The sequence below is a fragment of the Panthera onca genome, chromosome B2 (assembly GCF_046562875.1).
Source record: "Panthera onca isolate mPanOnc1 chromosome B2, mPanOnc1 haplotype 2, whole genome shotgun sequence".
NCBI classification, from domain to species: Eukaryota; Metazoa; Chordata; class Mammalia; order Carnivora; family Felidae; genus Panthera; species Panthera onca.
This window is the reverse complement of record NC_138343.1, coordinates 7,203,443-7,230,858: the sequence shown is the minus strand read 5'-3', so window position 1 is coordinate 7,230,858 and position 27,416 is coordinate 7,203,443. Positions and strand designations below refer to the sequence as shown.

At 41.1% G+C, this 27,416-nt stretch overlaps 1 protein-coding gene across 1 annotated transcript in view; it reads left to right on the top strand.

The window, feature by feature from the left end:
• LOC132666666 (uncharacterized) overlaps nt 1–27,416 on the top strand; it is a 612,017-nt gene that overhangs the window by 563,165 nt on the left and 21,436 nt on the right. The window contains exon 9 of the mRNA XM_078446589.2: nt 17,196–17,257. The gene's annotated coding sequence lies outside the window, so the exon portion shown is untranslated. The remainder of the gene's footprint in view (nt 1–17,195; nt 17,258–27,416) is intronic.

The following is a 27,416-nucleotide window of genomic DNA, read 5'->3' as shown; positions in this document are numbered from 1 at the left end:
TCTTTCTTTCTCTTTCTTTACTCTTTTCTTTTCTTTTCTTTTCTTTTCTTTTCTTTTCTTTTCTTTTCTTTTCTTTCTTTTCTTTTCTTTCTTTTCTTTCACACAGACAGCATGAGCAGGGGACGTTCAGAGAAAGAAGGAGAGAGAGAATCCCAAGCAAGCTCCACATTGTCAGTGTAGAGTCCGAAGTAGGCTTTAAACTCCCAGACCATGAGATCATGACCTGAGCCAAAATCAAGAGTTGGATGCTTAACCAACTGAGCTGCCCAGGCTCCCCTTAAATGTTGCTTTCAGTAATTAGAGTGGAACTTGACCCAAGTGTCAGTTTTGAAAATGGATAAAAAAGTAACTTATCTTAATTACATGTGCTTGATAAAAAAAAAAAAAAAAAAACAAAAAAAAACAGGCCTGGTGTTTGATCTGGTTTCTTGACAGAAGAGACAGCAATTTGTTTCGGTGCTGGAACAGAAGATGAGCGTGTGAGGCTTATTGCAAGACGCTCAAGTATGTACTAAACCGCATATATCGTTCTTTGTGGGCGATCTAAAGAATGTTCAAGAGTAACTTTCTCTGAGATGTTTTTTCCCCACTGATTTAACTGCTGAGTAAGCTGCAGCTCGACCATACGGCACAGTAGATTGCTCAGGGAGAAAATAATAATTTTGCATAGTGGCCTACCGGTCATATACATTGAGAAAATGCCTCTTCAATTCCTGATCTTTTATTAGAACTGCATCCTTATACATATGAAGTATGAATGTTTGCATGTCAACATGTAGTGTAGCAAGGCCACACTCCTCCTCAGTGGTTATGTTGGTCTATCTCTGGTTAAAGAACTAGGACAGGGTCCTGCTGCCTTGGGATCGTCCCACTGGGCCCTGCCCTCCGCGGAGGTCAACCGATGGCCGGTGGCTGCAACGCCTTCTCAAGCTGCATGAACCCTGTACCTTGTGCATGGGTCTCACTACCGTTCTCCAGCCCTCCAGAACTTTGCCTTGGCCACTGTCGGGGAGGGTGGCGAACTGTGCAGCGTCTCAAGATTTTATTCAATCCAAAGGGTTACACCTTGAGGTTTTAACCCATAGCAGCAAAACGGGCTTCTGAAAAAGAATTGGAAACTCAAGGCCTCGATTGTCTTTGGAAATTTAAATTGGAAACCTTACCAAATTGATTGAGATTTATTTTCATCTATTTTTTTTTAATTTTCAAGTTTCCTCATTTATTTTGAGAGAGACAGAGAGAGCATTCGCATGGGAAGAGCACAGAGAGAAGGAGAGAGAGAATCCTAAGCGGGCTCCATGCTGTCAGTGCAGAATCTGACACAGGGCTTGAACTCACAAACCTCGCAACTATGACCTGAGCTGAAACTGAGAGTCGGATGCTCAACCAAGGTGCCCAGTATGACACGATTTTGGTTTTGTTTTTTTTTGTTAGCTGTCCACGGCATACCTGCCAAGATGTAGAGGTAGACAATTCATAATCTGGATGACCTACTGTAGGCTATTTCCTCGTGGTGACAGAACAGTGTCACCCCTGCCCCACTTGTTTCCGTTTGCATCTGTGGGCTACGGTCTTTGAATCCCATTCAAAGATACGGATTTGACCCAGAGGGGGAAAAAAAAACCCCCGCCTTGCGTCACTTGTGAGAAGAATTGAGCAAAATTTGGTTTCACTCTAAAAACCAACCTTTGCATTCTTTTGAGCTTCTGTTGCAGATCAGGCATGATGGGGGAGAGGTGGTAGGCAATGTCCCATTTCTGTTTGGTTCACCAACAGCACATTGCTGGGATTAAAATCCTTATTTTACAGCGAGAGATCTCTTTCTCTCTCACTTTCCTTATCCCTCCTGTATCTAATTTGTTATCAATTTTAACCATTCTTTTTGAAATCTCTTTGGGATTTGTCCATTTCTTTCCTCACCTTTCATAGCAAACGGTTCCATCTCTCTCCTAGATAATCAGTAGTCCCCTGATTAACATCCCTGTATCCACTTCTGCTGCCTCCAGTACAGGTTCTGCTCTGAAGCTAGACTTTGCTTAAAAACCACAAAGCTAGGGGCCCCTGGGTGTCTCAGTCGGTGAAGCAACTGACATCAGCTCAGGTTATGATCTTATGGTTTGTGGGTTTGAGCCCCGCGTCAGGCTCTGTGCTGACAGCTCGGAGCCTGGAGCCTGCTTTGGATTCTGTGTCTTCCTCTATCTGTGTTCCTCCCCCACTTGCACTCTGTCTCTCTCTCTCTCTCTCTCTCTCTCTCTCTCTCTCTCTCTCTAAAAAATAAATAGATATTAAAAAACAATTAAAAAACCACACACACACAAAGCTAATTGTGTCTCCACTCCCTCAACCCTTGGATGGCTTCCCCCTTGTCCTTACAATAAAATCCACGTGGGGCACCTGGGTGGCTCAGTCAGTTAAGCATCCGACTTCAGCTCATCATCTCACATTTTGTGAGTTTAAGCCCCGTGTTGGGCTTTGTGCTGACAGCTTGGTGCCTGGAACCTGCTTTGTATTCTGTGTGTGTGTGTCTCTCTCTCTCTGCCCCTCCCCAGCTTTCACTGTGTGTGTCTTTCTCAAAAATAAATAAAATGTCAAAAATTTTTTTAGAATAAAATCCACATTGCTGTATTATGGCCATGGGTCCCCTAGGTCTGGGCCTTTCCCTACCTTCACTCATGCCTCACCTCTGCCTTTTCTGTCCAGTGCAGCCACATCAGACTTCATCAGGTCCTTGAAGTATTGACAGATTCTAAGTTCTTTGCAATAACTATATATTTTTTTAAATTTTTTAAAAAATATTTATTTTTTAATATGAAATTTATTGTCAAATTGGTTTCCATACAACACCCAGTGCTCATCCCAACAGGTACCCTCCTCAATGCCCATCACCTACCCTCCCCTCCCTCCCACCCCCCATCAACCCTCAGTTTGTTCTCAGTTTTTAAGAGTCTCTTATGTTTTGGTTCCCTCCTTCTCTAACCTTTTTTTTTCCTTCCCCTCCCCCATGGTCCTCTGTTAAGTTTCTCAGGATCCACATAAGAGTGAAAAACATATGGTATCTGTCTTTCTCTGTATGACTTATTTCACTTAGCATCACACTCTCCAGTTCCATCCACGTTGCTACAAAAGGCCATATTTCATTCTTTCTCATTGCCACGTAGTACTCCATTGTGTATATAAACCACAATTTCTTTATCTATTCATCAGTTGTTGGACATTTAGGCTCTTTCCATAATTTATCTATTGTTGAAAGTGCTGCTATAAACATTGGGGTACAAGTGCCCCTATGCGTCAGCACTCCTGTATCCCTTGGGTAAATTCCTAGCAGTGCTAATCCCGGGTCATAGGGTAGATCTATTTTTAATTTTTTGAGGAACCTCCACACTGTTTTCCAGAGCGGCTGCACCAGTTTGCATTCCCACCAACAGTGCAAGAGCGTTCCTGTTTCCTCCATCCTCTCCAGCATCTATAGTCTCCTGATGTGTTCATTTTAGCCACTCTGTCTGGTGTGAGGTGGTATCTGAGTGTGGTTTAGATTTGTATTTCCCTGATGAGGAGCGACGTTGAGCATCTTTTCATGTGCCTGTTGGCCATCCGGATGTCTTCTTTAGAGAAGTGTCTATTCATGTTTTCTGCCCATTTCTTCACTGGATTATTTGGTTTTTGGGTGTGGAGTTTGGTGAGTTCTTTATAGATTTTGGATACTAGCCCTTTGTCCGATATGTCATTTGCAAGAGAGAGAGAGAGAGCCAGAGCACAAGTGGGGGAGGGACAGAGAGAGAGGGAAACACAGAATCTGAAGCAGGCTCCGGGCTCCGAGCTGTCAACACAGAGCCCAACATGGGGCTCAAACCCATGAACCACGGGATCATGATGTGAGCCCAAGTTGGACACCCAACTGACTCAGCCACCCAGGCACCCCTGGAATATATATATTTTAGAATAGTGTCTTAAAAACTGTAGATAATTATCGTGTTGAAATGATCATATGTTGAAATCTGCATGTTTTGAAAAAGTTACATAATCTATAACACTACTGTGAAAATGATTATAAACGACTTTTCATTTTGTCTTGAATGTCATGTTAAGATTTCTAGTAATTCTTTATCGTCTCCTAATCTTCCTGAAGTCCAGTTTTCCCTGAAAGATTGCTTTGAAATCACAATATTGCGTGGGTATTTACTTTACAAAAATTTCTTTTAATGTTTGTTTATTTTTGAGAGAGAGAGACACAGAGCATGAGTGGGCAGAGAGAGATGGAGGGAGACACAGAATCTGAAGCAGGCTCCAGGCTCTGAGCTGTCAGCACAGAGCCCGATGCAGGGCTCAAACTCAGGAGCCATGAGGACATGACCTGAGCCAAAGTCAGATACTTAACTGACTGAGCCACCCAGGTGCCCCTACTTGGGTGTTTACTTTTGCATATGCAGTGCCACGAAGAGACAGATCATTGCCGCTGTGTAACTATGTTTGTTTATGTTAATAAAAGAAAGAGGAGAAATGAATCTGTTGGCAAGCAGGTGGCGTGTGGAAGGTGAGGCTGGTTTATGTTTGTCGGTAGTTAGTTAATCTGTGAAGTTTAATCCCCGGTCCAGGTGGTGTTGGGAAATACAAGTGCAAATGTTAGCCCTGGCTTTGGTGAGCTTCTCTCTACTGATCTATATAAAGACCTGGTGAGTGGTTAGCAATTCACAAAGGTTGCAGGTTGCCTAAAACCAGCGACAAAGGGGGATGGAGGAACTTCCCTTCCTTCCTTCCTCAGACCTTGGTTTTTCAGGCATCTCTAAAAAGATGAGAATAACTGAAGACGTAGAAACACATCTATTGATGGTTAGTGGTAGGGAGTGGGCATTTAAGTTTGTTTTGAATTTTAGTGAGTAAACGATATTTGGTGTGTGTTTCCTGGCAGTTACAGGCTCCCAACTGGTGCTGGTTCCGCCTTGGAAGGAGATTTGGGGACAGAGAGACTCTCTGGAATCCAGCGAATCTGGCTTTCTTGTTGGTCAAAGTTTGAAAAACAGTAGCCGTGGAGAACTTCACTTTCCAGTACAACTTGAGTATTACTGGAATGTGGTTTGTTTTTTTGGTTTTGTTTTTTCCTGTTCCCTGCATCCATTTTGTAACTTTCCATGGACGTTTCCATGATCCCCAAATTAATTAATTTTCCAAAGTAATTTGCAGCTGTGATGTAGCATTTGCGGTGTCTACTGTGTAATAGTAATAGGGACCATCTTTGAAGGTTCATTTGTCATTTGAGAGTAAGGAATATTCAACCCAACTGTGACACTCCTCTTTGTTCACTCATAAAATAGGCTTGTCTGGTTGCATGAGCTCAGAGGTGTCTTCGATTTCTCTTCGACTCGCTTGAAATAATTTCGTAGGTAGTGACTTCAAAAGGAGGCATCTGGAAATGCAGCGATGTTTCAAATGACTCATGAATATAGAAGAAAATTTTCTGTTGTAGGTGAGTTGAAAGATGAAGCCAGTTTTGAGTATTAGCAATGAAATACTGACCATTTGAGATACTATAGGAGATTCTCTAAGACCAAATAGCTTTATAATATTTGTTTATTTTACTAATTTGTGTATTTTGCATTTTTAGAACTGAAAGGAATTTTCTTTTTATTTATTTATTTTTAATTTTTTTTTAACGTTTATTTTTGAGACAAAGAGAGACAGAGCATGAACGGGGGAGGGTCAGAGAGAGGGAGACACAGAATCTGAAACAGGCTTCAGGCTCTGAGCTGTCAGCACAGAGCCCGATGCAGGGCTCGAACTCATGGACCGCGAGATCATGACCTGAGCCAAAGTCGGCCACTTAACCGACTGAGCCACCCAGGGGCCCCAGGAATTTTCTTGAGGAAGAAAACACTGAAAGTGACATTTTCACCAAGCTCTCAAGAATTTCTGTTTGTTTTCAAATAAATAAAAACGGTGTGTGTGATGCTCTTTACCTAGACTCTTGGTATTTTTCACTAGTTCTCAAAAAAGTGAAACATTTTTAGTGAAGCAAGGTAGAAATTCGAAGTTATGAATCCCAGTTGCCTAAAAGAAACTCCTGCCTGTGTATCTCTTCCTGCAGATTCTTGACAATCTTCATTTTGTTTGGTGGAAAAAATTATTTTTCTCAGGCCAATGATCAAAAAAGTGCTACCTGCAATTGACAGCTTTGTTTTTGTTTTTTGTTTTTTATTTTTTTAACGTTTATTTATTATTTAGAGACAGAGAGACACAGAATGTGAGCAGGGGAGGGGCAGAGAGAGGGGGAAACACATAATCTGAAGCAGGCTCCAGGCTCTGAGCTGTCAGCTCAGAGCCCAGAGCAGGGCTCAAACTCACAAACTGCCAGATCATGACCTGAGCTGAAGTCGGATGCTTAACCGACTAAGCCACCCAGGCCCCCCTGACAGCTTTGTTTTTGAAACAGGTCTGGCACATGTGGAAATGAAGAGGCAGAAGAACAAGGTGGGTGGCTGTGTGAGCTGACAGGGAAAGGGTCATTGGGGCAATAAAGTTACTCATTTCTCATCTTCTTTGATGACAGCCACCATAGACGACTTTTCTCAGTATGGCCTTGCATGGATACAAATGTGGAGCTTTCAGGCTACTGCATCAGGTGCAGCTCCTTACTGCTTAATCCCCTCCCTAGAATCACAAGGTCTGGGGCACCTGGGTGGCTCAGTCGGTTGAGTGTCCAACTTTGGCTGAGGTCATGATCTTGTGGTTCATGAGTTCGAGCCCTGCTTTGGGCTCTGTGCTGACAGCTCAGAGCCTAGAGCCTGCTTCAGATTCTGTGTCTCCCTCTCTCTGCCCCTGCCCTGATTGCGCTCTGTCTCTGTCTCTCTTTCTCAAAAATGAACTTAAAAAAAAAAAAAGAAGAAGGTGTGAAATGCTTGGGCTGGAGTGGCAAGAAAAGTCACCACTTGATTCCTGATCATTCTTTAGATCCTGATTAGACAGCATACTCTCTGCCTTTGCTCTGTGTCTTGTGGGTTACAAATTTATTTTGAACCCACGGCAGATGCTTTATCTGTAAGTCATCCATTACTGCCTAAATGCTTTTGGGAGGCAGATCGGATTGGGCCCTTTATGAAATCCCAGCCAGTGCTTTCACTCAACACTAATTGTCAGCTTACATTTAATTGCAAGTGGAGACAGTGCCTCCCACTTTCCTGAACTGTTCTGTTCCATCTTATTTGGTAAAAAGCAAAACAAATTTGGGATACCTGAGGCCAGCCTTTGGGTGACAGTGAGAAAAATAGCATGTTGTGGCCAAGATCATCTTATAGTAAAGACATTTTGGCCATCATTCATCTGTAATACGTTAATTAATCTATCATGTTTAAATATGTATCATAAACAATTTTGATACAACAGTGCCGTATTACTCCATGGGATACAGATGGGTAGAAAGCATGGTTTCTACTGTAACTGGCTCTGTAGTCTTGAGAAAACAAGATATATGACAAGAAAAAGCTTTACAGGGTGTCTTCCTACTGGTCACAGATGGTTTTAGATTTGGAAGAAGCTGCTTTAGGACCCTTTCAAACCAAGGTCTTCTGCAGTGTCTTTCCTGCAACAGTGATACACATAAACATCCACATAAGTGACCCCCCTGACCCCCTCCCCACTTAATTAACTCTCCAGCTGTTGGGATGCCCTCTGTTCTCCCCTAAAACCTGTGTACTGGTGCCTCCTGTTTGCTGAGCAGTCACTCAACGGGGCCCTCTGCAGGCCGTCACCCCTCCCTGCAGGTGAGCTAATGCTCACCAAGAGATAGTGTTGTTTGTCCTCATACTGGTTAGTGACCATGGTACTTGCTGTTACAATTATATAATGAAATGCTTTGTAAATAAAAGACATGTGAGTGTGATAAGAGAGGTGTTTCAATAAAAAGAAAAGTGGAATACTTTGGTAAGACCCTTGAGTCTAAAAACATTACTATCGGATTAGGAATAATCTATCAAATGTAAACAATTAAAACAATTAAATCTTAGGACTCCATACTCGGATTTCTTTTCTAGTATCTTTATGTGATTTTACATTAGAGAAATCTAGAAACTAGAGATAAAGTGTAAGAGATCTGGCTTTTGGGAGAAGAGGGAGTATGTTGGAAACTTCACTCAAGGTAGAGGCCATGGCCCTATGTGAAGAGAAGCATTTATTTCCTCTTTGCTGCTTAGGATTGTTGCGTTTGAAGGGTTTTTCCATTCACAAAGAAACCATTGGTGCTGATCACTTCGGTTGAGAGGGATTCTGACACTGACTTGTCGCTTCTTCTAAGAGGATCCTAATGTACATTTACACGGGTAAGGTTCTGATAACTTCTCCAGAAAAGAAACTCAGGTTTCTTTGACTCAGTGTTTGATAAACTTTTTGGAATTGATAACTCTTCAGATTTCAGTTTTGGGGAATTAGAATTCTAACGTAAAATTTAAGTCCTCCACTATTCTGTACTAATTGTGAGATAACAGCAGTGTTAAAAATTTTGCTATGTCCTGTGGAGAAGAAAAAAAAATGAATCAGTCCTAATCTTAATTCTTGAGTCTATTATCTAATGTGGAAAAAACACATAATCAATTATAATATACTGAGGTTGGTACAAAGTGATAAAAAGATAAAAAAATATTAATTTTATATGTAAAGAACTTGGGGTACAAGGAGGTTTAAACATCTTCCCCAGAGTTGGCCAGTGCAGCATGGACAAAAAACCTGATACATCTGACTCGGTATCTAATTTAATAGCTTCATACTCACATAATACTTCATACTAAGCCTGGCAAATAAAAAGTGAGCTTTCATAGTTTTCAGCTAAATTAGTTATTTTTAACTTTATATTGAATTATAAAAATAATTTGGTCACTCAGATTCCCAAATTTGTTTTCTAGAATATGGAATAATAACATATTCTAGATGTATATGCCCCCTCTCCTTTCTTATGGTTCATTTTAAGTACTTTATTATTTTTAGTGTTATTTTTCTATAAACCAGTCATACTCACTGCCTACCGCTCAGCTGTATAGGGATAGAAGCCCCCCGCCCACCCGACCCTGGAGAGAGAGCTGGTTTGTTGGGGTCTCACTAAAATACGTAGAATGCCATGCATGACTAAGACTCATCTTCCATGTGAAAATATCAGCAAATGGTTGGTTTTTATTGAAAAACATATATGTGTATATATATATATATATATATATATATATATATACACATATATATACATATACATGTGTGTGTGTATGTATGTATATATATATATATATACACACACACATATATATATATATATATATATATTTATTTATTTATTTATTTTTCTGGAAAACATTTTAATAGTTTGTTTCAGTTTACTTGATTAAAAGACCAAAGAAGAGAGTACATTCTTTTTTAAACCCCTGTCTATGCTTTATTTAGAGAATATGCTTTATTGAAATGATATCCTTAGACAATAAACATAATGGTTATTTTGTTGAAATGGTTAACCTTGGACAATGAATGTATATCATATCAGCATATGAGTTTTCTCCTTTTCTTTACCATGGTAAAAGTTCCTTACTAGAGGGGCCTCTGGGTGGCTCAGTCAGTTAAGCATCTGACTCGTGATTTCTGCTCAAGTCATGATCCCGCGGTTTGTGAGTTTGAGCCCTGCATTGGGCTCCATGCTGACAGCGTGGAGCTTGCTTTGGGCCCTCTGTCTCCCCTTCTCTCTGCCCCTCCCCTGCTTGCTCTCTCTCAAAATAAATGAACATTGAAAAAACTTAAAGGGATGCCTGGGTGGCTCAGTCAGTTGAGCGTCTGACTTCGGCTCAGGTCATGATCTCTCAACTCGTGAGTTTGAGGGCCACATCGGGCTCTGTGCTGACAGCTCAGAGCCTGGAGCCTGCTTCAGATTCTGTGTCTTCCACTCTCTCTCGTCCCCTCCCATGCTTGCACACTCTCAAAAATGAATAAACATTAAAAAGAATTTTTTTAATTAAAAATCCTTATTAGAGACAACAGAAGAATGATTTAAGAAAATAAAGAAAAAATCTAAAACCTCATTGGCAGCAAATACTAAGGCCACTCTTTCTTTCTTTTTTTTTTTTTTCATAATATAATTTATTCTCAAATTGGTAACATACGGTGTGTAAAGTGTGCTCTTGGATTTCAGGGTAGATTCCCGTGGCTCATCACTTTCATACAACACTCAGTGCTCATCCCAACAAGTACCCTCCTCAGTGCCCATCACCCACTTCCCCCTCTCCCCCATGCCCCCATCAACCCTCAGATTGTTCTTTGTATTTAAGAGTCTCTTACGGTTTGCTAAGGCTACTATTTCTTTGTAAAACTCAATACAGATGTTTAAGAGGTAAGCAGATAATAACATACATTTAAAACCCATGTTTTCATTTTCTAGAACTGCAAGATACAAAGTCCCCTTACAGCTTTGAAATGACACACTTGAACGTTCCGTTTCCTAACTTTCCCTTTTGGCCTTTGTTTCTCTTCATCTGACAATACTTCTTTATTTTGCAGATCTGTTGGGTTCTACAATACAATCCCAGGGCCTTAAGCATATCTCCTTACTTCCTAGAAGTGAAACCTGACAAATGCCTGAATAACTGAGTAGTTTTAGAGTTAGCAGATGTCAAAGCACGGATGTGAGTGTGTCAGCTTGTCCCAACAGCATGTGAAAGTCGAATGCTCCTCACGGTCCATTCTCCCTGGAGCATTGCGTCTGTGGTTGGGGCGTAGGAAATCTTGTGGGGTCAGATTGTGAAGGACCCGTGTGACATGTTAATGAATTTAGATCATGTTCTTAAGGAATGATGAACTTTGAAGGAGATGTGGAATGAGAGAAATTTCTAGGAAGAACACGAAAGCAAAAGGTATTTTTCCTAATATATCTGATAGGTAAGCACAATCAACATATTAGTGATAGAGTGAATTTTTTGGTTGTGAAGCCATTATTTTGAGCTACGATTACATTAGGTGGCACGACTGGGTCAGCCAAGAAGAAGGGAAAAACAAAACTGTGTATAGGTATTTTTGTAATTTGATTGTTCATTTGACAGTGAAGCAGCTACTTTATGTGGTGCGTTTGTAGGAGAATTTCACTGAAACAGACCTCTATGCCCTTAAATAATCCTCCTCCTTACAAAGATTTCCATTGCTTTCTCTGCATGAGAGCCCAAGGGAAGATTGAGGACATTGAAAAAAGGCAGTTTTTTTTTTTTAAGTTTCTTTATTTAGTTAGAGAGAGAGAGAGAGAGAGTGTGTGTGTGTGTGTGAGCGGGCAGGGTAGGGACAGAGAGAGAGAGAGAGAGGGAGAGAGAGAATCCCAAGCAGGTTCTGTGCTAACAGCACAGATCCTGATGCAGGGCTTGGTCTCAGGAACTGTGAGATCATGACCTGAGCTGAAATCAAGAGTTGGACGAGCTGAGCCACCCAGGTGTCCCAGAAATGGCAGGTTTAACATAGACTCTTAAGTGGGTTTAAAACATAAAACAATTGCTGAAAAGGCAAACCCAGGAGAGAACAGGAGGCTGCCTGCAGGGCAAGCATGGAGGGTCGTGGAGGCTGGACTAAGGAAGTCACGAAAGGGAGATGTGATGTGTAGAAGTTCCAAAGATATTTTGGTGGAATTGGCACGTTTGGATGATTGTAAGGGAGAGGCAGGGAAAAGAAATGAGTCCTGTTTGTGATTTGGGCAATGCTTGCTTGGCCAGGGTTAAACAACCCAGGAGTATACTTGTGACTTTTGTAATGTATTTGGGTATTTATTAGCATTTATTGGATTGGTTAGCCTAGTATTATTATGTTAAACTTTTAATATATGTAGTATTCTATAAGAGATGTGCTTACCCAATAGATGTGTTCAGATCCATGGAATAAGTTGATATAGTACATCTCTACCAAAGAATGTGATCGTGAATCTAATTCTTTCTTACAAAGGCATATACCTACTCCTCACTGTCAGAAATGCTTGTCTGAAGGGCATTGAAGACATATACATGTATAGATAGTTGGTTGTGAATGATATAAAAAATGAAGTCAGTAAATATCCATTATATTTTCTACCAGAAATATGACATTCACTGTAAATTGGACAATGCTATTATACATTATTATTGAAATGAAATGAAACATGTGAAATGAATGAGTTATATTTTATAAGGTACAACCACTTTGTGGGCAATGTATTTGTAACAGTGTTTGTTATGTGTTTCCTGATGTGAGGGAAATATAAATGGTGATGTAGTGTTCTAAGGTGATTTAGATTTTGGAAGGATAAATGAAATGGAATTTTTGATTGAGATGACTACATTAAATTGTTTGGTTTTACATTTGATTGTGCTTTATGTATAGACTTCATAATAGGGTTTCAAATACATAAAAGGGAATTTATTCCATAAGCTGGAGTTAGAAATTCATTTTAAATATTTAATGATTTAATTAAGTTTTATTAGTGTGATGCTTTTTGCTTTGCCGATGAAAAATTGACAAGGGCCTCATCTGGGTTTTTCCCCCCTTTTTGGGTAGTATCTTGGTTAGATTTGTTTGTTCTGTTCTGTATCTTTATAAACAGTGATAAATACTCATTTCTCAAAATAAACGCTTTTTCTAAACATCTGAAATTGCCAAGAGAAAAATAGTAAACAATTGTGAAGCATTAAAATCAACAGACTTTACTCACTGAATTGCTCTTTGATTCAAAAACTGATTTTTCATACTGTGTCTCTAGAGAAAATTTGGTTTGTTTTACTCCAGTCTTCTCTCTATCCTGATTGTCTTCACCAGGGTGCAGAAACCGTTTCGTGCCCCAACACTCAGGCCAGGTGCACATGGCACTTGCTGTTGGACTAGACTTTGGGGCACTGGATGGGGAGTGGGGCTTGCGCTGGTCAAGCAAACAGTGAGGGAGAGCGAAAAGTGAATCCCCTGAATTACCCCACTATCAACAATGGGTTCAATGGGTTCACTGTGAGGGGTTTGTAGGGAGTGGACGTTCCCCAGATTTATACCTCAGGAATATATTGGTCCTGCAAGTGTGTCGGTTATGGAAATGCTGTAAAAAGTCGAGAGACACTTTGGTCACGTGCATTTCTATGAACTGTCATACTCCTATTTCACTCTTATTAATTGACAAAGTGGGCGGAAAGGAAGAGAGTATACTTGCGATATTTGTCCAAAAGGCAGCAGTTGGCCCAGGGTAGCAAGGAATGTGATTCTCCAGACTTTACTGATAAACCTCATGCCCTTTGCCCGTGTGCTGATCAAGAGTCAACGTTATCTTCAAATGTGCTTCTGAAGGAAAAAGAAAATAAGTTTATTATCTCCAGATAATAGATGTAGGTAATTGGTAATTATCCTCTTTCTTTTTAGATAAACAAATGTAATTAACCAAAATTCACCTTTACTTTTGTCAAACTTCTCACGATTCGGGAACACAGGCTATTAAAGGTAGGAAGGTATGCTGAAAACCATCTTGTCTCCTGTTGAAAGTTTGAATGTTATTGCTAGAGAACTGAGTGTCCCCTTATGGTAGTCATTAACCACACATGGTTGTTAACATTTCAGTTTAATTAAAATTAAATAACAGTTTTATTTCTTCAATGGCCACAAGAGAGTTGTGGCTGCCATATTGGACAGGGTAGAAATATTTCCATCATTATAGAAGATTTTACTGTGCTGCCCTGGGTTAGAAAGTATGTGGTTATGGCATCGAAGAAAGTATTTTTATACAGATCCTGTTGACGTAGTAATAAACAAACGATACCATTTCAGTTATAAAGAATATTCTTTCTGGCTTTTTAAGATTTTATTGGAATTGCAGTTAGTTAACATACAGTGTTATATTAGTTTCAGGTGGACGATATACTGATCCAACACTTCCATACATCACCTGGTCCTCGTGGCAACAAGTGCCCTCCTTAATCCCCATCATCTATGTCACCCATGTCCCCACCCACCTCTGGTAACCACCAATTTGATCGCTATTACTTCGGGTCTGTTTCTTGATTTGTCTCCCTCTCTCTTTTTCCCTTTGCTCATTTGTTTCTTAAATGCCACATGTGAGTAAAATCATGTGGTATTTGTCTGTCTTGGACTGACTTCACTTAGCATAATACTTTCTAACTCCACTTCGTTGCAAACGACAAGACTTCATTCTTTTCTAGGGCTGAATGATATTCTATCGCATATGTATACCGTATCTTCCATTCATCCATTCCATATCATTCATTCCATATCTTCCATTCATATTATCCATTCATCAGTTGGCAGACACCTGGGCTGCTTCCATATCTTGGCTCTTGTAAATAACGCACCTACAAACATAGGGGTGCATCTGTCGCTTTGAATTAGTGTTTTTGTATCCTTGGGGTAAATACCTACTTGTAGGATTGCTGGATTATAGGGTACTTCTGTTTTTTTCTTTCTGAGGAACTTCCATACTCCTTTCCTACAATGGCTACACCAGTTTGCATTCCTACCAATGGTGCAAGAACGTTCCTTTTCCTCCACATCCTCACCAACACCTATCGCTTCTTGTGTTGTTGATTTTAGCCATTCTGACAAGTATGAGGTGATCTGTTATTGTAGTTTTGATTTGCATTTCCCTGATCGTGAGTGATGTTGAGTATCTTTTTGCGTGTCTGTTGGTCATCTGTATGTCTTTGGAGAAATGTCTATTCGTTTCTTCTGCCCATTTTTAAATCGAATTATTTGGTTTTGAGTGTGAGTTTTATAAGTTCTTTATATATTTTGGATACTAACCCTTTATCAGATATGCTATTTGGAAATATCGTCTCTCATTCTGTAGGTTGCCTTTTAGTTTTGTTGATTGTTTCCTGCACGGTGCAGAAGCTTTTTATTTTGATGTGGTCCCAATAGTTTATTTTTGCTTTGTTTCCCTTGCTTCAGGGGACCTATCTAGGAAAAAAGTTGTTACAGCCCGTGTCAAAGAGGTTATTGCCTGTGTTCTCTTCTACGACATTTATGGTTTCAGGCCTCACATTTGGGCCTTTCATCCAATTGTGTATACGGTATATGCATGTGATGAGTGTTTCTCGTTCATTTATGTGTTACTGTGGCTGTTCCCAGCTGTCAGGCAGCTTTTCTCTTAGTGATGAAGATCCAGGTTCTTCTTTCTTGGGATTCTGCCACGCTTCAAATCCTTGAAGTGCTGGTCCCAGCTGCTGGAAAGGTTAAGTTGCACTGGCCTCTTCACCACCTTGACCTGCAAGTGATAAAATCGATTTTCCCTCAAAAGCCACTGGCGAGAACTAGTCACGTGGCCCACCTATATGCTAGGCTTTCCAACAGCAACTCTGTCTCGTGGAAGGAAAAGCCACTGGGAAACCACCACAGTTTCTCAGCAACTGAGAAACTCTGCAAAACAAAGATGAATTTTACATGGAAAAGTAACTAATGGGTAAGGGAATAGTTTTGCTCATTGTTAAACTGATTGCATTCCATCATCTTCGGCAGACATATATTATTGTTTTCTGCCCTTTTTCAGGAATTGGCTTTCACATTATAATTTGATTATAATTTCACATTATAGTTTGATAATCTCTGAGAACCAATTAATATCTTTATTTTCATGTTCTTCGACATTTAAACACTTTCTACCTTGCAGATTAAGAACAGTCAAGAAGACCAACCTCATTTTTACTTACTTCATATAAAATATTATAGATCCATGGGAAATTTATGTAAAAATGGTTGTATATTTTTATGTAGGCTTTTTATTTTATAGGTGAAATAGTGATACTCTGTTCCTAGAAGTTTTCTCTTGTGGGTCTGAGTATGATTTAATTTAGAAGACTAGAATGTACATAAAATTAGGATTATGTGTATCACATGTAGTGAAGTACACCTGGAAAGGAGTCTCCTTGTTATGGACAAAGAGTTACTGGCAGAACTCTCATAGAATTATCTCTTGTAAATCATCTTCCAAGTTAAAAGATAAATCCATACTCAGAATCTGCACTTTTAATTTTTTTAGTTTTTAGTTTTGGGGGCTTTATTTACATTTTATTTTTAAGTCATCTCTACACCCAACATGGGGCTCAAACTGAAAACCCCATGACCAAGAGTCACGTGGTCTGACTGAGCCCACCAAGCGCCACCAAATCTGCACGGTTTTTACATGTTGATACCATAATTGGATATCCAGTGCACATGCAAGCACACTTCTCTTTCTTGACCTTGGCACTTACGAATACCAAAAAAAGATAGTTCAAGGTTACCCTATGCCTAAATTCATTTTGACTGTTTTCTTCTCTTTGGATATCTCCGTCTGTAATCTCTGCTTCTATCTCTAGAGCCATCTAGCTATCTTGTTCGTCCTTCCTTCCTTCCTTCTTCCTTTCTTCCTTTTTCTTTCTTTCGTCCTTCCTTCCTTCCTTCCTTCCTTCCTTTCTTTCTCTTTCTTTCTTTCTTTCTTTCTTTCTTTCTTTCTTTCTTTCTTTCTTTCTCTTTCTTTCTTCCATCTATCCATCCATCCTATCGATCATATCTACTGGTAATATGTTGCACAATAGTGTGGGATTGTAAAAAAGACCTTGCAAACTGGGGCGCCTGGGTGGCTCAGTTGGTTAAGTGTCTGACTTTCGCTCAGGTCATGATCTCGTGGTTTGTGGGTTCGAACCCCACATCGGGCTCTGTGCTGACAGCTCGGAGCCTGGAGCCTGCTTTGGATTCTGTGTCTCCCTCTCTCTGTGCCCCTTCCCCACTCACACTCTGTCTCTCTCTCTGTCTCTCTCTCTCTCTCAAAAATAAACATTAAAAAAAAAATTTTAATGACCTTGCAAACTGAAAATGCACAAGGCAATTTTAATAATCAAGTGGAAAAATTTGTTTTATCAGCGACCTTTACAATTTTTGCTTAAACATTAAAAACTCTCTTAATTTCAGTCATAAGTATGTAGGGAAATGAAAAAAAAGCAGTAAAACTCTCTTCAGTACTTTATAATTTGAAACAGAAATATCGAGAACTAAAATGCTTTGGCCCTTTAGAAAAACGTGTCAGGAGTAGTTTGAACCGTGCTTGCCGCCTTCTCATCGAGTAACTTAAGGAATGAAAATCTTCTCGGCCACGGCAAATTGCTGTACTTCTAAGTTTGGATCACCTCCTGACCTGTCCCCGTTTGTGCTTGCATTGTTATGAAGTATCAGAGCATTCTTTTAATGTGAAATTTATTTTTTTACAGATGTCACCTCCTCGAGGACAACTCGATCCTTTTCATCACGACTAGCCTCTTCGTGTTTGTTGGTAAGCTCTCTTGTGCTCCGTTTTTATTGGTTATACGTCCCGAGTCTCTCAAATGGTCATAGTGTCAATGTTCCCGTAGTCAACCACGCGTGGAAGGTTCCGATTTAACTTCCAGTGCTAGCACTTTTCGTTTCTCTGGTCTACTTTCATCTTCGTCGGCTGTTTCCCTCCCGATTATCCATTTTGTAAAAAGTTTTGTGGGGCTTTCCCTGGGAGATCAGGGAGCCGTGGAATGACACGCTTTTCTGTCTGTATGTGCGCGGAATAACAGATGTACAGTGACTAATCGCCGATAGACTTCGGTCACTGAATGGGGTGTACGTCTCTTTTTTACATAGAGATTTGTGGGCTCAAGAGCTAGCAGCAAAGTTTACCCTTGAAGCAATTACTCACATCTGATATATTACAGTAACTGAAATTGGAACCCTGTTGTTGAAAGCTGGTGGTATTTCACTAAACCATGATAGCTGAAATTTGTGTATATTGGAATCCTGCGGACAAGGATTGTTTCTGTGTGTGTTTTCCTTTTATGGAATCCTCTCTCTGGTCCTCCGATCATTTCCCCTTCTCGGCTGTTACTACTGCTACAGCCCGTTATAAAATGAACCCCATGAAGCCCTTTATTTATTCTGCTACAATGTGTCTATGACATAAGCTGGGACAGGTTTGGGGGAAATACGCATCATTACTGAGAGAAGTCCATAAAATATTTACCTCTGGCAATTGGATAATGCTTTGAATTAGAGAAGGATAAAAACATACTGCACAGTGCAGGGAGAGCCATCCACCCAAGTGAATCTGCACCATCTGTATGCATGGATGTGATCGTATTCCAATTTAAGAGTAAAATTCATTACTTGAGATAGTATAACTTGAAGCTAGTTAATTACTGGATTTGAAAAAAGAGCAATGCTGGTATTCACAAATAAATTAGATGTGACTCTGGTGTGTATACAGAGTAAATTACAATAATTTCAAACTATGCTTTAATGGATAAGATTTCTCTTGGGTTATCTGTAGTAGAATCTAGATTCGTGGGTTCTAAACTTTAAAACGCATTTGCATCACTGGGGGTCTGCGATTTCGTAGTTTTAACTACTTCCCAGGAAATGCTAACGTAGATGACCAGACATTGAGTATCAAGAATCTAGAACTACGTAGATGTTGCTGTAAACGTTTAGGAAGTCAGTGGCTTTAGCGAATAAAACTGTGCCATATTTAAAATTGCTTTGACTCTTTTCCACTTTCCAAGTGGAAAATACGCACTGTTAAGAACAAACTTTGGACCTTTCCTAGCTTTTAAACTTCTGCCTTGGGTTTGCCTTACCTTTCAGTACCTTCTGAAAGCTTTCTCTTTCTTTACTCCTACATGATGGCCTTCCATTCATTCACCAGCTCACCAAATCAGGCTTTAGTCTGGATGTGAACTTCTGACAGAGACTTTCTAAATGTACATCAGGACCTCCTTGCAGTCGACTGTGTGATGTGCGTATAAGATCTGGTAATGTGGAGCTGACTTCATGCACGTCTTCCCTCCTTTGGTTTCTGGAATATCACCGCTCTTGTTTCTTCTCCCACTTTTATGGGCCTACCCTCTCCATCTCCTGCACGAGCTCCTCAGTTCAGCCCCATCAGTGCTCTCCTGCCCTTCTAACAGACCAGCGGCTCCTGCCACCATCTCCTCTTGGCTCTAGTTGCCACGCATATTTCAGCGACTCCCAATTTTTGATCTTTCTACCTCCAAGACTCATAGGTTCACTCCCATAGTGACCTTGGGCAAGTTTCCTAACTATCCTGACCCTCACTTACTGCCTCACCGTGTTCTTGTGGGGATTAAACAATTCTACTTGTAAAATGCCTGGAAGAGTTCCTGGCATCTAGCAAAGGGGTGCAAAATGCAAGCTTGTAAAGCATCTGTTGGAATTTGGAGCAACAAAGAGGCTGTATGCCGCACGATTTAGGTGTCTACTTAAGTGCCTTGAATAACGATCATGAGATTCCTCTGAGAATATTGCCCATTTCTCTGCATGGCAGATTAGCAGGTTGCAGTAAACTCTATCAATTTGAATTTATTTCTCTGGAAATGTCCCATCTTCTAGTTTGACTCAAATGCACGTAGTAACAGCTGATGCCATGGGTGCATCCAGCCTGTGGGGGTGACAGATTTCCTTGGTCATATTTTCATTGTGGGCAGCTCTCTTCCATTTGAAGCCATGCGAAGCACAGTCGTCCATTTTTACTGAGGACTGTATCATCCCTCAAACATTTGTTCTGATCGATGGAATTTTTGGAATCTCGCACTTTGGAAAATACCTTAACTAATTTTGAGTTTACCATTCTATTCCTTTATAAAAAGAAAAATGTAATATTATCCTCAGACATAGCCTGAAGAATTTCAGTCTGAGAAATGAGCCTGATAGCCAATTTACAAACTACACACATTTAGTGCATTGAATTCAACACATATTCATTGAATATTTATGAAGCATCATCATCGGAATGTAACTCTCGCTGGCCTCGAATTTTTCATGAGAAGGAGGCAAATATATGAATAAAGAATTATAGTCAGATGTGTTAATTTCTCCATGGTAAATATTAGTAGAACACATCATAGGAACCCAAAGGAGAAGACAGCCAATCTGTCCAGAAAAGTTAGAAGAATTTTCACAAAGGAAGTCGGATCAGATCTACTGGAGAAATCTCCAGGAGTGAAGAGGAGAGAGAATTCTCCAGATGTGGAGAAGAGAGCATATGCAAAGACCTCAAACCCAACAGGCCCCTGTGGGTTTGGGCAATATGTTAACTTCTGTAGGTTCACACCAGGTTCGTTGTGGGGGCCAAGTGAAAGCAACAGTGGAGGCCTAGCCTGTGGCCCACACCCTTTATCTTCCTCTCTGTAGACTTGTTCCTCCCATGGGCAGCCTTCTGGGAAGATGTGTGAACCCTTGAGCCTAGGGTTCAACCTGTGCTCCCCATCTGCCCTAGAGACCAGCCTCCTTACACTGGCCTTAGAAAAGGGTATAGGGTCATTGAGGCAGGGAATTCCAAGGTTCCAGGTCTAGAAAGATGAAGGCATAGGTCCAGGAGAGGAATATTCCTTTGCTCTAAGGAAAGAAAGCTAGAGCAGGACTTTCTACAGTTCTGTCTCGGGCAGAGGATGGATGGAGCCCAAGTTCCGTATGATTCATAAGTTGGTCGCTTGGAGAAGGTTGGATACGGAAGATGAAGCCCAACTTGTGGATTAGAAGCAGATTGTGATTCGTTTTGATTTTAAAAATATATAATGGTCATTGTCTCCGACTATAATTAGTGGAATCTAATTTTACTGTCTAGGATCAAAAAGTTCAACCCGAAAAATTATACTGCTCGGTTTATAACGTGGTTGTGAATGAATTATTGATTAGTAGTGTTACTCATTTTCAAAGAATTAGAATGCCAACTCTCGGGGCGCCTGGGTGGCGCAGTCGGTTAAGCGTCCGACTTCAGCTCAGGTCACGATCTCGCGGTCTGTGAGTTCGAGCCCCGCGTCCGGCTCTGGGCTGATGGCTCAGAGCCTGGAGCCTGCTTCCGATTCTGTGTCTCCCTCTCTCTCTGCCCCTCCCCCGTTCGTGCTCTGTCTCTCTCTGTCTCAAAAATAAATAAACGTTAAAAAAATTAAAAAAAAAAAAAAAAAAAGAATTAGAATGCCAAGAACTATACTTAAGCCAAAAGTTGCGTTAGACAGAATTAAATCTCTTCTCTCCAAATTTGATTGTTGCTAGCACTTCTAATCTTGCAGTGATTCAAAAATATAAGCATAGCCTATTAGATGCTGGTCATCTCAAATTAAAGAACGGTGCCTTGTAATTGCGCTGTGCTTATCCTTATTATATGTACTGATTTAGTCTATATATGTGAAGTAAGAGTGCTTATATTTCCTAAATCTTAAACTTCATACCCATGAGTGAGGTCTAGCAAATACCTAGCTAAAACTTTCCATCAAGGCAGAAAGTTGGAGGCGAAGAGTTAGTGTTGGGTGTTCAAGTTGTCCCTTAATGACCAGTCACCATATGTGTTTACCTCTAATGCATTTTACAGATGGGCAGAACATTCAGGATTAGGACACACAAAGCTTTTTCTATAAAGCTTCAACTTCCTGGAGACAGTGGGCATTAATAAATTAAAATTTAGTGACACATTGATAAGTAAAAGTTAAAAAAAAAGTAAAACCCCAAATATGAAAATCATGCCAGGAGCGCCTGGGTGGCTCAGTTAGTTAAGTGTCTGATTTTGGCTCAGGTCATGATCTCATGATTTGTGGGTCCACCCCTGCGTTGGGCTCTGTGCTGACAGCTCAGAACCTGGAGCCTGCTTCTGATTCTGCGTCTCCCTCTCTCTCCGCCCCACCTCTGCTTGTGTTCTGTCTCTCTCTCTCAAAAATAAATAAAATATTTAAAAAATAAAAAAAAAAAAAAAAAGGAAAATCACGCCAAAGGTCCTATTTCTCCCTTGAACTTGGGGACCAAGTTATGAACATGATAAGAAGTTGTAAACTCTACTTGGGACTAATCAGCGTTGCTGTTCGGGGTCCTTTCACACTCATTTAAGGTGACTATGGTCGTAGAATCCTATGATGCTTCAGCACGCTGTCATTTCACATGCTTTAAGCACATAGGAGAGGAAGAAGAAGGAGAAAAGGAACCCACCTTTCTATGGCAGTTGTAACTCAAAATCCTGTGTGTTCTCTTTTAGTCTCTTGTTGGTTCTAGCTAGAACTCATTTATTTTGCTAAAGGAAATTTAACGTGGAAGAGATGCATTGGGTATGACAGATGAAAGTCACTTTTCTCAGCAAAAGACATTTTAATCTCAGGGCATATTCTCGAATAACCAACGCTATTAAAAAGCGGGCAGCTGGAGTACCCTATAAGACACAAAATGAACGAAAGCAGTCCACGTGATCAGTACAGGCTCACAATATTCAGTGCTAGGTAGATGCGTCATCCAGATGCCTTATAAAATCCAACTTTGTTCAAGTGACCAGATATTTTGGCATTGTGTAGACAGAGTCTTAGTTCTACAAATGTTAAGTTAGGTGACATCAGATTTTTCTGCTGAAGACAACTCCGGTGACCGAATTCAACATTAAACACTTAGTTGAAAAAGTAGTGATTTGGTTTTAAAATTAAAAAAAAAAAAAAAAAAAAAAGGTTTAAGTTAATTTTCATCAGGGTGAATTTGTTTAAATGTGGTTGGAAGACGTGTAAAAACTTAAAAACGTGGTTGGGGGGAGCGACCCAGAGCAATACAGGTCTGTGTCACAATGCTACTTTTCAGTTAGAGAGTTCTCTTCGTTCTTCAGAAATTTCCATATATAGTTTCTCATTTAATTCTCCAAACCAATTTTTTAAAGTAATACAAATTATTCCATTTTCCAATCTAGAGGTGACGAAAATGAGTCCCAGACAGGTGAAGTGACCTGCCTAGAGGGGGCAGATTGTTGTAATAGGCTTCTCACGTTGTTCATGCGTCCCTGTATCTATTTCCTTACGTGTCTACACCCACTTTAACTGCACTTAACTCATATTGTTTTTGGCCAATGGAGCAACAGCAAACATGGCACAAACAGAGGCTTGACAGGTGCTTTTTCCCCTTCTTCCTGCTGGGAATCTTTGTGCCACAAGGTGCCTCCTGATGGGCCACCTGGAGACCAGGCCAAGGCCGCAGACATATGGATGAGGGCATCATAGATCTACCAGCCCCAGCAAAATAGCCAAGGGGGTAGGACCAGCCAGCCAGCCGTCAGATTCATGAATTAATAATCAGTCATTGTCTTTTTTTTTTAAGTTTGTTTATTTATTTTGAGAGAGACGGAGACTGCCTGAGTGGAGGAGGGGCAGAGAGAGAAACAGAATCCCAAGCAGGCTCTGTGTGGTTGGCTCAGAGCCCGATGCGGGGCTCAAACCCACGAACCACTGAGATCCTGACCTGAGCCAAAATCAAGAGTCAGGCACTTAACTAACTGAGCCACTCAGGTGCCCTCTTCCTATGTTTTTTAACCATGTGGGAAATGTGGTTGCAGTATATTTGTATTACCTATTTTATTTTATTTTATTTTATTTTATTTTATTTTATTTTATTTTATTTATTTTTTTAACGTTTATTTTTGAGAGAGAGGGAGAGCATGAGTAGTAGAGGGGCAGAGAGAGAGAGAGAGAGAGAGAGAGAGAGAGAGAGAGAATCTGAAGCGGGCTCTGAGCTGACAGCAGAGAACCCAATGTGGGGCTTGAACTCACAAATGGTGAGATCATGACCTGAGCTGAAGTCAGACGCTCAACCGACTGAGCCTCCCGTGCACCCCTGGGGATGACTGTTAAAGCATCGAGCACTAACTCACAAACCTAGAGTCACAAGGCGGACGGAGCAAGACCAAAGCACAGAACTTTTGAATCCAATTTCAGCCCTCCACTGGGGGATGGAAAAGTGGGTATTTTACCCAGAAGTTGAAAGACATTGATCTAAAGGATTTGAAAAATTGAAAAGGGAGAAATCAGATCCTTCCACAGGGACTGTCAGAGGCTTTAGTTTTTGCTTATTTTTACAAAATTCTTTTATCTTTGTAACTAAATAGCTGTTATCTACAGACACATTTTTTCCTACTCTTAGATTTGTTCCTTCGTCGCTTGTATCATAGTCTGTGGCTTTCATTAAGGGTTAAGTTTTCCAGGGGAAAATGTAAGATAAAACCATTCAGGGTTATTCATTTATTGTCTTGACATATTTATAATTCATGGCATATGTATTTTACCTTCTATAGGCCTGTGGGGTTGAATAAAATACCCAGTGTAGCATAGAGCAACATTTTTTTTTTCAGACTTCCCTCCACGGGGCTCGTGCATACTCAAATTAGTAGTTCACAACTGCTCAGGAATAAAACAAGTTATTTTTGTTGTTTTACATGGCCCCAAAATACCGTGCAGAGTATCCCAATGAAAACAAACATTCATGTTTTCCATATTTGTTGTCCTAGTAGTGGCTTTGGTGAATTTCCCTCAAATCTCCCAACGGTTTCTTCGGGTTTCGTACCAAGATTGATCTTTCTCAGGCACAAAATGATTTTTTAGAAACTAAGATTTAATTTGAATGGGGACGGGGAAGTAGGTGAAACAATGGCTTTTCGGGGGAGGCTGGCCGCAACTTTGAAGTCCAGAGCTATAGGCATGGCTTTGTAATGCCCCACTGGAAAAAAAAAAAAAAAATCCCACAGAAAAGTAAACATTTTGACAAGGATCTAGACATCAATTGGAGCTCATCCAGTATTAAACAGAAACACATGCTTTGTTCAAGGCATTTACAGAAACAAAACCATCCTGCCTTCTTTATTTATTTTTTTAAAGTTCAGTCTTCTATTTATGCCCTGTCATGACTAAAGGAGACTATGAATTGGAAACAAAGGCACATTCTTCCAACTAAAATCTGAAACACGTCCACTTTCTCCTTTCCAGTGCCTTTACCCGTGACCTCGCGGCCCATGCTCTCACCCTCCTCCACCGTGCCCTTCCACGTGTTACTATATTTTTATTTTTATTTTTTTAAGGAGTCTCCACACCCAGTGTGGAGCTGAACTCGGGGCTCGAGCTCACGACCCTGAGATCAAGACCTGAGCTGAGATCAAGACTTGGACGCTTAACCGATTGAGCTGCTCAGGTGCCCCCACCACGCGTTACTATAAATGTGCTTTGGCCAAATATTAATGCTAGGCGCCGATAGCAAGAAAGCCAAACATACACCCTGAGGAGAGTCCCAAGAGTCAACTCTTTTTTTTGTTGTTTTATTTTCCTCTTTACTTGAGCTGTACCTGTGATGCTGGTGTCCCCTGTGATCTGGAAGCTTCCCACTCTGGAGGTGGGGAGTATTCTCTACACTACAAGTCTGGAAAGTCACCTCATACAACAGTGCCAGGAGCGGGTGTAAGTGCACTTTCTGGACCCTACAAGCCCCACATTTGAAGAAGTGTGATCTATGAAGCGGTGTAGACAATAGTGACACAAAACCAAATAGTCAAAGAGCTTTGTTAATCCCGTGGGATAAGCCAGCACAAAACCAAAGCAAATGCCCCCCACCCCCCAAACCTAGAATATTTTTGTTTTTATAGGAGTTGTACAACTGGTTCATTCACTAAACTTCTCACTTTTCAACTCATTATTTTGGTGTAGATTTGATGCCTTGGTAATTCTATTAAAAACAGACAGTTGGAGTGTTTGTAGAGTGTAGGTACAGTGAAGCACTGACAGTTTTGGCCAAATTTCTCGAAGGATCCTTTAGCTTCTAATCATTACAAAAGAATCCTCTGAGGAAGGCAGTTTTCCATATTAAATTTCACCGTTACCTGTTTGTAAAACTGAAACGCAGTAAAATGGGAGAACATCTGTCTTTAATATTTCTTTCAAATCGCAGTTGTGATGGATGTTTCCAAGACCACCCACCTGAGGGATGTGGAGGCACCAAATGGTCATAAGAATGACGCTAGACCCACATCGGAACCCCATTGCTCATGCTCGCCATGTTGCTATGTGGCAGTAGCTTGAGCTCCTCTCCTCCTTTTCCGGGAATTTCCTACCTGGACAGAAACAGATCTAAGAGGGGGCCCCGCAAATGTCTTCCCAGTAAGAGCACCTTCTGGTGCTTAGAACTGGCCTGTGTCCCTCCTCCCAATCGATGTCCATTTGGGTTTGCTGTTGGAGGCACCATCTTTTGGAAACCACCGGCCACTCTGGAGATGTCCCTGTGTCATCAGAGAATGGCCATGAGTAGAAACACTCCTCCCTCGTGCTGCCTGAGGGTAGACGGCATCATTGGCCCTGTCCCGGTTGGGGAAGGGCCTCTTTCTCACAGCATCGTTAGGTCCACGTCTCTTCAATCACCATTCCTCAGAAAAATTGTAACTCTCTTCTCCCCCTGTACATCAGGCTCTCTTCAGCTGGATTTCACACGAAATTCCTCATACGTTCAGTGCGTTTTCAGGACTCCCATCCCAATTTATTTATTAAATATCAACACCATTGGTCACACAGCAAGTGAACAGAAGCTTTTTACCCCAAATTTAAAAATTAATGAAGTTGGGGTGCCTGGGTGGCTCAGTCGGTTGAGCCTCGGACTTCGACTCAGGTCATGATCGCACGGTTCGTGGGTTCAAGCCCCGCATCGGGCTCTGTGCTGACAGCTTGGAGCCTGGAGCCTGCTTCGGATTCTGTGCCTCCCTCTCTCTCTGCCCCTAACCCACTCGCGTTTTGTCTCTGTCTCAAAAATAAATAAACATTTAAAAAAATTTTTTTTTAAATTAATGAAGTTGGATCATCTGGACCAGTTGGTACCAAACCATGGCATCCTGGGGCATATGAAGATTTCCCAAGGGGCATGCTCTCATGGAGTGGTTTAAGGGAAACAGTTTTCTTGTCAGACATTTGTATTTGAAGCCTCAAACGCTGGTCGTCCTCACCTCCCCTTTCAGAATCGCCCTTATCCTGCTTTATAAAGAAAGGCATGCCTTTCACTCATCCGGAATCTTACTATTGTGCAGTGCCCCAGGGTGGACAGACCTCTGGGATGCCAGACAAAAAGACCATTTGAAATACTGTGGTCAACTCAGCCTTCTTTGATCAGGGCACCGTGAGCTCATGGTAAGTCTTCGTGTCCTTCTGCCTTCTATTTATTTCGGTTAAATGTAGAGCGAGATGAGTTGCTGGTTGTGGCAGAATGAACTCACATATGTTGTGGAACAGAAGGGCAGCAGTGGACGGTTTTCAGTCAGTACCCGTGCTTTCTTTGAGCATGTGCCTGTGGACATTGACTTCACATGGAAAAGGCAGTATGTTTGCGGTACAGTGATGATGAGCACAAGATCCTGTAGTCTCTTCATTGTACCTCTGGACTCCCGTATTCCTTGATTATTCCATCTTCAGTCACTGGCTCTGTAACTAGAGACAAGCCTCAGTTTCCCCATCTCTAAAATGCCGTTAAAATAGTGCCCACTGGGACACCTGGGTGGCTCAGTGTGTTAAGCGTCCGACTTTGGCTCAGGTCACGATCTCGCGGTCCGTGGCTTCGAGCCACGTCGGGCTCTGGGCTGACAGCTCGGAGCCTGGAGCCTGCTTCGGATTCTGTGTCTCCCTCTGTCTCTG